This window comes from Macaca mulatta, chromosome 15, assembly GCF_049350105.2.
Source record: "Macaca mulatta isolate MMU2019108-1 chromosome 15, T2T-MMU8v2.0, whole genome shotgun sequence".
NCBI lineage: Eukaryota > Metazoa > Chordata > Mammalia > Primates > Cercopithecidae > Macaca > Macaca mulatta.
This window is the reverse complement of record NC_133420.1, coordinates 98,779,108-98,794,186: the sequence shown is the minus strand read 5'-3', so window position 1 is coordinate 98,794,186 and position 15,079 is coordinate 98,779,108. Positions and strand designations below refer to the sequence as shown.

At 38.9% G+C, this 15,079-nt stretch overlaps 1 protein-coding gene and 1 pseudogene across 21 annotated transcripts in view; both read left to right on the top strand.

Annotated features, from left to right (window-relative positions):
* KANK1 (KN motif and ankyrin repeat domains 1) overlaps nucleotides 1-15,079 on the top strand; it is a 240,993-nt gene that overhangs the window by 148,942 nt on the left and 76,972 nt on the right. The gene's annotated exons all lie outside the window — the stretch shown is intronic.
* LOC106993779 (eukaryotic translation initiation factor 1 pseudogene) lies at nucleotides 2,496-6,599 on the top strand (annotated as a pseudogene).

The window sequence follows — 15,079 nt, the reverse complement described above, 5'->3', positions numbered from 1 at the left end:
ATTTGCCCTCTTAATTTTTAAGTGTACATTTCATTATTGTTAACTGTATGCACATTGCCATATGACAGATCTCTGGAACTTTTCTATTTCACATGACTAAAATGCTATACTCATCAAACGACTATTTGTTTCCCCCTCCCCCTCGCGCCAGCCCCTGGCACCAACCTTTCTACTTTCTGTTTCTGAGTTTAAGTACATGTATATGTCACAGAAATTTGGCTTTTTGTGATTGGCTTATTTCACTTAACTTAGTGTCCTCAAGTTTCCATTCTATTCATGTTGTAGCATGTGATAGAATTTTTTTTTTTTTTGTAGGCTAATAGTCCATTGTATATATATACCACATTTTCCTTAGGCACTCATCTGTTAATGGACATTTAGGTTGCTTCTGCACCTTGGCCGTTGTGAATAATTCTGTAGTGAACATGGGGTACAAATATCTCTTTGAGTTCCTGTTTTTAGTTCTTTTGGACATATACCTGGAAGTAGGGTTGTTGGATCATATGGTAGTTCTTATTTTTTTGAGGAACCTCTATACTGTTTTCTATAGCAGCTGCACCATTTTACAATTTCAACAACCCTCACCAATGTAGGGTTCCAGTTTCTCCACATGCTACCAAATGCTTTGTTTTTTTGTTGTTTGTTTTTGTCTTTTTTTTTATTTTTTTTAATAGTGGCCATCCTAATGAGTATAAGGTGATATTGTGGTTTTGATTTGGTTCTGCCTTTTTAAACTCCGAATTCAATCTCTGGTTCCAGCTTTTCCCATATCCATTTTCAGCTGAGGTGCGTATGCTGTGTTGGTAACATAAATTTAACATTGTGAGAGCTTTTATCAGGCAGCAAATTGTAAAGCCCTCTCTAGGTCAGACACTTGACCTCTTTAAAGCTTAAGTTAGGAACTTGTATGTTCTGAAGAAAACACAAGAAAAACTGGGAAATTTCCATTTAGCATGAGCCTTTCTGTTTTCTTGGTGGTGGTGGTGTGGGGGTGGTATAGTGTCTCCCTAGGTTGCCCAGGCTGGAATGCAGTGGCTCTTCACAGGTGCAATCATAGCTCACTACAGCCTCGAACTCCTGTCTCAGCCTCACAAGTAGCTGGGACTACAGGTATGTACCACCATACTCAGCTCCTTTCTGCTTTAAACAGTGGAAAAAATACATGTATTTTTTAAATCGAAGGGCTGGTTATATCTTCAAGGTGAAATCCTCTATGTGAAATCTGAATAAACTATTCCTGGAATATCCAGTGTCCTTTCCCCATGATGATAAACTAAGGAAGCCCAGAACTGCCTCTCTTTAAATATAGTAAGAAGCCTATGCATAAACATAACACTTAAAAATAAGATCATTTATTTTATTTTACTCATCAGCTTAAACCCATCAATGACTTTTAACTTAGAAGAAAACCTAGTCTTCCTAGTATGACCAACAGGACTAAGCACATCTCATAAGCTAGCCTCTGCTTACCTCTCACTTCAGCCCAGCCTGCTCTTTCCCTCTCTTAAAAACTCAGTAGCTCAAATATATGGAGCTCTTTCTGGCCCTGAGCCTCCAGACCTTTTAAAGAAAAAAAAAAAGATTGTAATTTTGATGAAGACCACATTGTCAATTTTTATTTCTGTGGCTTTTACTTTTGGTATTGTGTCTAGACCTCTCCAACCCCTAGGCCTTAAAGATCTTCTAGGTTTTCTTAAGTTTTATAGTTTTTGTTTTAATTTTAGATTTAAGATCCATTTGGAATTAACTTTTATATAAGACAGAAGGTCAAGAAGATTCATTATTTTGACTATAGATATCAGATTGCTGTAACACTGTTTGTTGAAAAGACTTTCCTTCCTTTTCTGAAAGAGTTTTTCTTTTCTGAAATGCCTTTGTCAAAAATCACATGGGCACATTTGTGTGGGTCTATTTCTGGGCCGTATGCTGTTCCTGGGACCATTTTCACCTTCCACCTTCCCCCAGTTAACTCCTACTTATCCTTCAGGTCTTAGTTTCAATGTTGTTTCCCTGGAAAGACCCTTAAGGACCACCCATTCCTATGCATCTGCATACGCTCAACTTCAGTCTTAAGGAGGGGTGCCTCTGTTATTCTCACTCATCACCTGTTTTTTTCTCCTTCATAGCATTTACGATAATATGTTTATAACTTTTTTCGTTTGTGCACATACAGTTCATGCCTAAAGCCTCAAAAAGGTAAGAACTGAGTTTATTTTGTTCACCACTGTAGTGCCTAGTACTGTGCCTATTGCATACTGAGTTCTCAGTTACTGTTTTTGAATAAATGAGTGAAACAAAGTTAGGCCTCCTGAGGGATGTTTTCTAAATCCCTAGGTGTCATTTTCTTAAAATCAGAGGATATTCTTGGCTCTTGGAGCCTTAGGGCATAATTTTTTCCCAATTAACCCATCTTTGAAGATAGGGGTTTTGACAACTTTTGGCCTACCTCAGAGTCACCTAGAGGGTTATCAAAATGCAGATTGCAGGGCCCCAAACCCATAGTTCCTGCTTCCATAGGTCTGGGATGGACCCAAAAATTTGGATTTCTAGCAAGTTCCCAGAAGATAATGCTGATGCTGCTGTTCTGGGAGCCCACTTTGAGAACTGTATTAGTCTGTTCTTGTACTGCTACAAAGAACTACCTGAGACTAGGTAATTTATGAAGTAAAAAGGTTTAATTGACTCACAGTTCCACAGGCTGTAAAGGAGGCATGGCTGGGAAGCCGCAGGAAACTTACAGTCATGGTAGATGGCAAAGGGGAAGGTGTCATGTCCTACATGGTGGGAGCAGGAAAAAAAGAGGGAAGAAGGTGATGCTATATGCACTTTTAAACAACCAGTTCGCTGGGGAAGTCCGCCCCTATGACCTAATCACTTCCCACCAGGCCCCTCTTCCAGCATGGAGGATTAGGACTTATAAGATTTGGGTGGGGACACAAATCCAAACCATATCAAGCACTAGTGTTTTAAGGTTAAGAATCTGAGGAGCCCCGAGTCACTGAGTCGCCGCCACTGCCAAGGACTCAGCTCCCCCTTCTCCTGCCACTTCCCCCTTTTGCAGCCATTTCCACTGAGGACAAGGAATCGTATGTCCACAATCCAGAACCTCCATTCTTTCCACCCCTTTGCTGATACAAGTAAGGGTGATGACCTGCTCCCTCCTGGCACTGAGGATTATATCCGTATAAGAATTCATCCAACAGAGAAACAGCAAGAAAACCCTTACTCTGTCCAAGGGATTGCTGATGATTATGATAAAAATAAATCAATGCAGGCATTTAAAAAGAAATTTGCCTGAAATGGTATTGTAATTGAGCATCCAGAATATGGAGAAGTCATTCAGCTACAGGGTGACCAGCGCAAGAACATATGGCAGTTCCTTATAGAGATTGGAATGGCTAAGGACAACCAGCTAAATGTTCATGGGTTTTAAGTGCTACGGCTCGCTGAAGCTTGAGTGAAGATTTCCTTGCAATGAGTAGAATTTCCTTTCTGTCCCTTGTCACAAGTTTAAAAACCTCACAGCTTGTATAATGTAACCATTTGTGGTCTGCTTTTAACTTGGCCTAGGGTAACTCCTTCATGCAGTAAACTGAAAAGAACCATGCTGTCTAGTCTTGAAGTGCCTCATTTAAACAGAGGTCAAGCAGTAGGTGCCTGGCAGTGTCAAGCCTGAAACAAAGCAATACCATCATGTTTCAGCCACACTCAGCCCTAAGATCATAGACAACTACGTCTGGCCAGATGCTCCTCTGCTCTCCCTCTGCAGAGTTCCCTGTCCTAAGAGAATGTCACCACCCGAACAATCCTCGGTGAATCTGAGAGGAGAGGATGGGGTAAGGCAGCAACAGCAGCTCTACCACTGGAAGGGAGCCTTTGGTGGTCAAAGAAAGATCCCCTGGTGTCCCCAACCTGACCAGCAGCAGAGTTTTAGAGAGGCCCTCTTCCCAGTAGTGAGATGATAGGACATCTGGCTTACCACAGAGGTCTTTTTGACCAGACATATCCTAGCTAAGGGATGTCCAAACACCAGAATGTGAGGCCAACCTTCCATCAAAGTTAAACCTTTGACAAGGGAACAAATCTCAAACTGATGTAGCAGTCATGTAGCTAGCTGTAGAGCTTGCAACTTAATGGCAACAGCTGTCCAGTGCCATGGGAAGTAACAAACTGGTTTTGAGGTTTTGTTTTGTTTTGTTTTCCCTCCAGTTTTAATGTTATGTGTAATGTATTTAACCCCCCCCCCCCTTTTTTTATTTAAGTTCTAGGGTACATGTGCACAACATGCAAGTTTGTTACTTATGTATATATGTGCCATGTTGGTGTGCTACACCCATTAACTCGTCATTTACATTAGATATTTCTCTTAATGCTATCCCTCCCCGCTTCTCCCACCCCACAACAGGCCCCGGTGTGTGATGTTCCCCTTCCTGTGTCCAAGTGTTCTCATTGTTCAGTTCTCACCTATGAGTGAGAACATGTGGTGTTTGGTTTTCTGTCCTTGTGATAGTTTGCTCAGAATGATGGTTTCCAGCTTCATCCATGTCCCTACAAAGGACATGAACTCATCCTTTTTAATGGCTACATAGTATTCCATGGTGTGTATGTGCCACATTTTCTTAATCCAGTCTGTCATTGATGGACATTTGGGTTGGTTCCAAGTCTTTGCTGTTGTGAATTGTGAATAGTGCTGCAATAAACATGTGTGCATGTGTCTTTATAGTAGCATGATTTATAATCCTTTGGGTATATACCCAGTAATGGGATCACTGGGTCAAATGGTATTTCTAGTTCTAGATCCTTGAGGAATTGCCACACTGTCTACCACAATGGTTGAACTAGTTTACAGTCCCACCAACAGTGTAAAAGTGTTCCTGTTTCTCCACATCCTCTCCAGCACCTGTTGTTTCCTGACTTTTTAATGATCGCCATCCTACCTGGTGTGAGATGGTATCTCATTGTGGTTTTGATTTGCATTTCTCTGATGACCAGTGATGATGAGCATTTTGTCATGTCTGTTGGCTGCATAAATGTCTTCTTTTGAGAAGTGTCTGTTCATATCCTTCGCCCACTCTTTGATGCGGTTGTTTGATTTTTTCTTGAAAATTTAAGTTCTTTGTTGAATCTGGATATTAGCCCTTTGTCAGATGGATAGAAGCCAAATCATGAGTGACCTCCCGTTCACAATTGCTTCAAAGAGAATAAAATAATCTAGGAATCCAACTTACAAGGGATGTGAATGACCTCTTCAAGGAAAACTACAAACCACTGCTCAACAAAATAAAAGAGGACACAAACAAATTGAAGAACACTCCATGCTCATGGATAGGAAGAATCAGTATCGTGAAAATGGCCATAGTGCCCAAGGTAATTTATAGATTCAGTGCCATCCCTTTCAAGCTACCAGTTACTTTCTTCACAGAATTGGAAAAAACTGCTTTAAAGTTCATATGGAACCAAAAAAGAGCCCACATTGCCAAGACAATCCTAAGCAAAAAGAACAAAGCTGGAGGCATCACACTGCCTGACTCCAAACTATACTACAGTCTACAGTAACCAAAACAGCATGGTACTGGTACCAAAACAGAGATGGAGACCAATGGAACAGAACAGAGGCCTCAGAAATAACACCGCACATCTACAACCATCTGATCTTTGACAAACCTGACAAAAACAAGAAATGAGGAAAGAATTCCCTTTTTAGTAAGTGGTGCTGGGAAAACTGGCTAGCTATATGTAGAAAGCTGAAACTGCATCCCTTCCTTACACCTTATATAAAAATTAATTTTTTTTTTTTTTTGAGACAGAGTCTTGCTCTGTCGCCCGGGCTGGAGTGCAGTGGCGTGATCTCAGCTCACTGCAATCTCTGCCTCCTGGGTTCAAGTGATTCTCCTGCCTCAGTCTCCTGAGTAGCTGGGATTACAGGCACCTGCCACCACACCTGGCTAATTTTTATATTTTTAGTAGAGATGGTGTTTCGCCATGTTAGCCAGGCTGGTCTCAAACTCCTGACCTCAGGTGATCCACCCACCTTGGCCTCCCAAAGTCCTAGGATTACAGGCGTTAGCCACCACGCTGGGCCTAAACCCTTATTTAAATAAAACTTGTTTTCAGAAAAAAATGAATCTGAGGATGTGTTATATGTCACCCTTTTACTTAGTGACAGTCCCAGGCACACTTGAGCTTGTTGTTAACAGTATTCATCAATTTAAGAGTTGATCAGAGAAGGTCACATAAGAATCCAATCTCAGTGGAATTAAAGGAAAAATTTTTGCTAAAGCAGAAAATAAATGAGAACTGTACATTTAAAATAAGAAATGAACAGAAAGCCTTTCAAATCATGTTAAACTCACTCTTATATCTGTGGCCACTACATTGTTGTTCCTTAATGCTTAAATAGGTAAAATTACTGATACTTTAGTTGAAACTACCAGCAGTAGGAATGTTTGCTCAGTAAGAGCAAGACTCCACTAATACAATCATGTTTATAAGGTCAAGGTTTAGGTTTCTGCTAGGGTCTGTTTTCCCTAGATCGATTACAAACAAATGAATACTGTTTTATTGTACCTATACTGAGTCATAAAATTATTTTCCTCCCAACTCAGGAAGAAACATAAAGGTGGTTAACTGAAGAAGAAGAAAGTTTAATCATTCTGATTTTCATTCAGATGCTCTTCTTTAGACTATCTGTTGCTGCTTTCTTTTGTAGCAGAACAGCTGATTTTCAGCCTAGGTTTTCATGATCTGATAAACCTTCACTGATAAGTGTCAGTTTTCTTTAAATGTTCAGGAAGCTGTGTGGGTCTCAGAGACCCAGCTGGAGCAGAGCCAGCATGGGATTCTGAAAGCATTTGCAGCTCCGAGATGGTTTTAACCTGTTCGTTTGCAGTGCAGCCCTTGTGTACGCTCTTGGAAAGATACTGATGTGTACTTTCATGATGTAGAATGGATGAGCAGTGAGGGTTTCTAGAAAGGCTGAACACACTCATGCGCACTTTGGGACACAAGGAGGCAGATGCTATCATGGGAACCTCTTCAAATAAGGTGGTATGGTTTGGCTGTATCCCCACCCAAATCTCGTCTTGAATTGTAGTTCCCATAATCTCGTGTATCGTGGGAGGGACTCGATAGGAGGTAATTGAATCATGGGGGCAATTACCCTGATTCTATTCTTGTGATAGTGAGTTTACACGAGATCTAATGGTTTTAATAAGGGGCTTTCCCCGCTTTTGCTTGGCACTTCTCCTTGCTGCTGCCATGTGAAGGATGCGTTTGCTTCCCCTTCTGCCATGATTGTAAGTTTCCTGAGGTCTCCCAAGCCATGCTGAACTGTGAGTCAGTTAAACCTCTTCCCTTTATAAATTACCCAGTCTCTGGTGTGTCTTTATTAGCATTGTGAGAATGGACTAATACCTAAGGCAAAAAAGATGAGTCAGGAATTAGCCTTTAGGACAGCTAATCTGTTAAGCACAGTATGAACCTAAATTTAATTTTCTTTGGGCTCAAAGCACAGTTCTCTACTTAGATTACTTTTGGGGGAGAGGGTGGGTAGGTATCTAATTTGTTCATTGCTCTATCTTCAGTGCCAAAAACAGTGCCTGGCACACAAAGGGCACACAAATTCATTTGTTGAATGAATAAATGAATTTATTTACTGTTGTTTCTTCCATATTTTCTCTTTATTGTCTAGATTTTTATTTGTTTCTGTGCCTGTGATAAAAATACCTCCACCAGCTTCTTACCTTTATTACCCCAAAGAATAAAGTTGCAAGTATAAATGTTTGGACAAACACAGCATAAAATTTCCCTAATAGGCAAATCTCAACCTTTTCCCTACGTTAGAAATGAAAGCCAGTATCCAAGTAAGATTCTGATCTGGTTTGGATCCGTGTCCCCTCCAAATCTCGTGTTAAAACGTGATCCCCAATGTTGGAGGTGGGGCCTGGTGGGAGATGTCTGGATCACGGGGGCAGATCCCTCATAAATGGCTTGGTGCCTTCCTACCCTAGAACTTAAAGTATAATAATAATAATAAATAAATTTAAAAAAAAAAAAAAAAAGAAAGAAATGAGCTTTTTCCCGACTTCATGAGAGAGCTGGCTGTTTAAAAAGAGCCTGGCACTTTTCCTTTCTCTCTCTTGCTCCACACCTCACCATGTAATATGCCAGCTCCCCCTTTCCTTCTCTAAGTTTCTCGAGGCCCTCACCAGAAGCAGATGCTGGCACTGCACTTCCTGTACATCTTGCAGAACCATGAGCCAAAATAAACCTCATTTCTTTATAAGTTACCCAGTCTCAGGTACTGCTTTGTAGTAATAGAAACTGACTAACACAGATTATAATTTAGATCTTGATCCGTAATTGAGATTTATTTTCACCTCTAACCCACTCATACCAAGAAAATTATCTACTACGTTCGAAGAAGCCAAATGGGATTAGGTCATGTTGGGTAATTTGGTTGCAAAATGTCTAAGAGCTGGTTAATATTACCCCTACTCTTCCTATGGTAGGAGCCAGTATTGGAAATCACCAGAAGATAATCAGATAATAAACTGTGGTGAGAGTTTCTACTCCAGCATACTTTTGTTACTTTAATTATTGACTATTTTTGTGGAGTCTACAGGAATATGTGAGTAATCATACTTGATGTATAATAAGATAGGTTTTTGGTTGCCCATACGAAAGACTAACTTACTTGAAGAAGTCAAATGAGCTCTGCATTTTTTGTTAGGGTAAAATGTTTGTATTTGTGTGTGTGCGTTTTTCAGTTTGGTTCTTGTAGAATCTAGTTCCTTAAGGTTCCTCTTTATTACCCAGTCTCCTTAGGTCACTTTTATCTCAGGCAGTTTGCTTCATTTACGACTAAGTCCTCATAAGGAGACCATGCTCTGGCCCCAGCTGCTACTTGCCACGCACTTCTTCTCATCTTCCGCCTTTGCATGTGCCATCCCCTCTGCCTAGAATGCCCTTCCACCTTTCTTGACCTGAAAAGCACTCACTCATCCTTTAAGACTTAGGCCAAGTGATCTCTTATTATGAATAATTTTTTTGGCCACATGCACCCTTGTCAGGCAAAATAAGACCACCTTTCTATGGACTGGAATTGAACTGTGTATACACTACTCTTCTAATTGTTTCTATAATATTTGCCTCCAGCCCTAGTGTATGAACTTCTAGGGAAGGTACAATGCCTTAGTCTATGTTATGCCTCCAACATAGAAACTAAAGAGTGCCTGGTACAAATTCTAGGATATTGTAGATCTTTAAAATGTATTATGGTAAGTAATTAAAATATTCATACAAGTATATAAAATATTGAAAATAGCTTCCAGTGATAACAATTGTTAGGGTTGCAAGATTGAATAATTTTTGTATATTCTGTCTTTTCCAGATTTTAGGTAAAGTTAATTATATTGACTTTTAAATTTTATTGTTAAATGAACAAAAATACTGTGATGTATTATAAAAAGATTCTAGAACTTTCATATCAAAATGGTGGTTTCTCCTTTCATATTTTTCATTTTTAAAACTGATATATATTGTACATATTTTGGGGGTCCATGTGATAATTTCATACATTCATACAATCAAATCAGGGTAATTGGGATATCAGTCACCTTAAATTTTTATCTGTTGTTTATGTTAGGAACATTTGAATTATTCTCTTCAAGCTATTTTGAGTGTATTAATAATACACTTGATTAATGTTAACTGTAATTATCCTCCTGATCTATCGAACACCAAGTCTTATTTCTTCTAAGTGTATTTGTACCCATTAATCAACTGCTCTTCATCCCCCATCCCCTCTACCCCTCCCGGCCTCCGGTAACCACCAGTCTACTCGCTGTCTTCATGAGATTCACTTTTGTAGCTCCCATGTATGAGTGAGAACATGCGATATTTGTCTTTCTGTGCTTTGCTTATTTCACTGAACATAATGACCCCCAGTTTCATCCATGTTGCTCCACATGACAGGATTTCATTCTTTTTATGGCTGGATAATATTCTATTGTGTATTTTTACCACATTTTCTTTTTAAATATTTATTATTATTTTGTAGAGATGGGGTCCTGCCATGTTGTCCAGGCTGGTCTCAAACTCCTGGACTTAAGCGATCCACCTGCCTTGGCCTCCACATTTTCTTTGTTCATCCATTAAGGGACACTTAGGTTGATTCCATATTTTGGCTATTATGAATAGTGCTGCAATAAACATGCAAGTATAGATCTCTCTTCAATATGTTGGTTTTCTTTTATTTATTTATTTATTTTTTTTTTTTTTTTATTTTTTTTTTTTGGAGACGGAGTCTCGCTCTGTCGCCCAGGCTGGAGTGCAGTGGCCGGATCTCAGCTCACTGCAAGCTCCGCCTCCCAGGTTCATGCCATTCTCCCGCCTCAGCCTCCCGAGTAGCTGGGACTACAGGCGTCCACCACCTCGCCCGGCTAGTTTTTTGTATTTTTTTAGTAGAGACGGGGTTTCACCGTGTTAGCCAGGATGGTCTCGATCTCCCGACCTCGTGATCCGCCCGTCTCGGCCTCCCAAAGTGCTGGGATTACAGGCTTGAGCCACCGCGCCCGGCCTCTTTCTTTTAGATATATACTCAGTAGTGGAATTGCTGGATCATATGGTATTCTACTTTTAGATTTTTGAGGAACTTCTGAACTGTTTTCTACAGTGACTGTTGTAATTTACGTTCCCACCAACAACGTGTGAGGATTTTTCTTTCTCTATATCCTCACCAGCATGTTAGTCCCTGTCTTTTTTGATAAAAGCTATTCTAATTGGGGTGAGATTATATCTCATTGTGGTTTTGATTTGCATTTTCTGGATAATTCCTGATGTTGAGCACTTCCTATACCCATTGGTCATTTGTTGAGAAGTATCTGTTCAGGCCTTTTGCCCTTTTAAAAATCAGATTAATGACTTTTTGCTGTTGAGTTGTTTGAGCTCCTTATATATTCTGGTTGTTTATCTCTTGTCAGATGGATAGTTTGCAAATACTTTCTCTCATTCTATGGGTTGTTTCTTCAGCTTGTCGATTGTTTCCTTTGCTGTGCAGAAGCTTTTCAGCTTGATGTAATCCCATTTGTCCTTTTTTGCTTTTGTTGCCTGTGCTTTTGAGAACTTAAACAAAAAATTTTTGCCCAGACCAATGTCCTGGAGCATTTCCCCAATGTTTTCTTTTAGTAGTTTTATAATTTCAGGTGTTAGATTTAAGTCTAAATCCATTTGTATTTGATTTTTGTACATGGTGAGAGATAGAGGTCTAGTTTCATTCTTCTACATATAGTTATCCAGTTTTCCCAGTGCCATTTATTGAAGAGACTGTCCTTTCTCTGTTGTATATTGTTGGCACCTCTGTCAAAAATCAGTTGGCTGCAAATGGCATGGATTTATATCTGGGTTCACTATTCTGTTCAGTTGGTGTTCGTGTCTGTTTTTTATGCCAGTACCATGCTGATCTGGCTACTGTAGCCTTGTAGTATATTTTTAAGTCAAGTAGTGTGAGACCTCCAGCTTTGCTCTTTTTGCTCAAGATTGCTTTGGTTATTTGAGGTTCCGTATAAAATTTAGGATTGTCTGCTCTATTTCTATGGGGAGTATCATTGGTATTTTGATAGGGATTACATTGAATCAGTAAATTGCTTTGGGTAGGGTTGTCATTTTAACAGTATTCTTTCAATCCATGAGCATGGAATAATATCTTTTCCATTTTTTGTGTCATCTATTTAATCAGTGTTTTATAGTGTTCCTTGTAAAGATCTTTCACAACTTTGGTTAAATTGATTCTTAGGGGCCAGGCACAGTGGCTGACATCTGCAATCCCAACACTTTGAGAGGCCAAAGCAGGAGAATTCCTTGAACCCAGGAGTTTGAGACCAGCCTGGGCAGCATAGTGTGACCTAATCTCTACAAAAAAAAATCAAAATATTAGCCAGACATGGTGGCACGTGCCTATGGTTGCAGCTACTTGGGAGGCTGAAGTTGGAGGATCGCTTGAGACCAAGAGATCAAGACTGCAGTGAGCTGTGATCACGCTGCTGCACTGCAACCTGGGTGACAGAGCAAAACCCTGTCTCAAAAAAAAAAAAAAAAAAAAAAAAGATTCCTGAGTATTTTTGTGTAGATATAATAAATTAGATTGCTTTCTCTCTTTTCCAGATTGTTCACTGTTGGTATATATAAATGCTACTGAATTTTGTATGTTGGTTTTGTATCCTGAAACTTTACTGAATTCACTTATTACTTCTAGTAGTTTTTTGATTTTTAAAAATAGAAGATCCTGTCATCTACATTGAAAGCTAATTTGACTTCTTTCTTTCCAATATAAACACCCTTTATTTATTTTTCTTGACTAATTGTCTGGCCAGGACTTCCACTTTATATTGAATAAAGGTAGTGGAAGTGCACACCCTTGTCTTGTTCCAGATCTCAGTGGAAAGGCTTTTAGGTTTTCCCTGTTTGGTATGATGTCAGCTGTGAATTTGTCATATATGGCCTTTATTATTTTGAGGTATGTTTCCTCTGTACCCGGTTTGTTGAAGGTTTTTAAAATAAAGGGATATTGAATTTAATTGAATACTTTTCAGCACTTATTGAAATGATCATATGGTTTTTGTTCTTGGTTCTGTTAATGTGTATAACATTTATTGATTTGCATATGCTGAACCATCTTTGCATCCCTGGGATGAATCCCACTTGATAATGTTGAATGATCTTTTTAATAAGTTGTTGAATTCAGTTTGTTAGTGTTTTGTTGAGGATTTTTCTGTCTGTGTTCATCAGTGAAATTAGCCTATCATTGTCTTTTTGTTTTTTTTTTTCATTGTGGCCTTATCTGATTTTGGTATCAGAGTAATGCCAGCCTTGCAGGATGAGTTTGAGCATTCCCTCCTCTTCAATTTTTTTTTTTTTTTTGAAGAGTTTGAGTAGAATTATTATAGTTCTTCTTGAAATGTTTAGTAGAATTCATCAGATCCTGGACTTTTCTTTGATAGGAGACTTTTAATTATAGCTTTGATCTTATTACTTGCTATTGGTTTGTTGAGGTTTTCTCTTTCGTCATGGTTCAATTTTGGTTGTATGTGTCCAGGAATGTATCTTTTTATTCTAGATTTTTCAATTTGTTGGCAATTGTCTCTAATGATTCTTTGTACTTCTATGGTCTCTGTTGTTTTGTATCTTTTGTTTCTGATTTTATTTATTCGTGTCTTCTCTTTTTAGTCTAGCTAAAGGTTTGTCTTTTTTTTTTAACTAAACTTTTGTTTTGTTGATCTTCTGTAATGTTTTAATCTCAATTTCATTTATTTTTCTCTGATCCTTATTTCCTTTCTTCTAGTAAATTTGGGTTTGGCTTGGTCTTGCTTTTCTAGTTCCTTGAGATGCTGCATTCTTAGGTTGTCTTTTGGAAGTCTTTCAACTTTTTTGATGTAGATGTTTATTGCTATAACCCTCCCTCTTAGTACTGTGTTTACTGTATCCCATAGATTTTGGTATGTTGTGTTTCCATTTGTATTTGTTTTGAGGAATTTTTAAATGTTCTTATTTCTTCATCAACTCAATGTTCAGGAGCATGTTGTTTAATTTCCATGTTTTTGTATAATTTCCAAAGGTTTTTGTTTTTGTTTTTGTTTTTTGAGATGGAGTCTCGTTCTGTCATCTAGGCTGGAGTGCAGTGGCACAATCTGCAACCTCCACCTCCTGGGTTCAAGTGGTTCTCCTGCCTTAGCCTCCCAAGTAGCTGGGATTACAGGCGTACACCACCACACCCAGCTAATTTTTGTATTTTTAATAAGACAGGATTTTGCCATGTTGGCCAGGCTGGTCCCGAACTCCTGACATCAGATGACCCGCCCACCTCAGCCTCCCAAAGTGCTGAGATTACAGGCATGAACCACCACACCCGGCCCAAAATTCCTCTTCTTATTGATACCGAGTTTTATTCCATTGTGGTCAGAAAAGATACTTGATATGATTTCTGCTTTTTAAAATTTGTTGAAACTTGTTTTGTGGCCTAAAATATGGTTTATTCTTGGGAATGTTCCATGTACTGATGAAACAAACGTGTATTTGAACAGTTGAGTGAAGTGTTTTATAAATACCAGTTAGACTTATTTGGTCTGATGTGTAGTTTGATACAGTGGTTTCTTTGTTGATTTTTCTGTCTAGATGATATGTTCGTTGGTAAAAGTGGGGTATTTGACGTCCTCCACTATTACTGTATTACAGTCTCTCTCTCTTTGTATCTATTAATGTTTGCTTTATATACTTGGGAGCTGAATTTCAGTCCATCAGATGTATTAGTTCTAAGATTTCTGTTTGATTTTTTGAATAATGCCTCTTTGTTAAATTTCTCCGATAAATTTCTGAATGGAGAATTACCATTTTGTTTCTTGTATTCTGGTTGTTTTATAACTCTTGTCCTCCTTTCTTCCTGTCATCCTTTATGGTTAAGTCACTTTCTCTGGTACTATGTTTTAATTTGTTGTTGTTTATTTTTTAGTGTGTTTATTATAGGTTTTTACATTGTGGCTACCATGAGGCTTATAGAAAACATCTTATAGATATAACAAGTTATTTTAAAGAGATGACAGCTTATCTTAGATAAGCAGTCCCCAATCTGTTTTGGCACCAGGGACCAGTTTCATGGAAGACAATTTTTCCATAGACAGAGCAGTGGGGATGGTTTTGGGATGAAACTGTTCTATCTTAGATCATCAGGCATTAGATGCTTATAAGGAATGCTCAACCTAGATCCTTCAGACTTGCAGTTCACAATAGGGTTTGCACTCTTATGAGAATCTATGCTGCTGATGATCTGACAGGAGTCGGAGCTCAGGCCGTAATGCTTGCTGGCCTGTGCTCACCTCCTGCTGTGTGACCTGGTTCCCAACATGCCACGGACCAGTACTGGTCCATGGCTCAGGGGTTGGAGATCCCTGTCTTAGATCACAAAAAAAGAATAAATAAAAAACTTTAAAACAACCCTCCATCTTTAATTCCAACTCCTGACATTTTGACTTTTGTTGGTCTCAATTTATGTATTTTTATGTTGCCTGTCTCTTAACAGGTTGCTGTC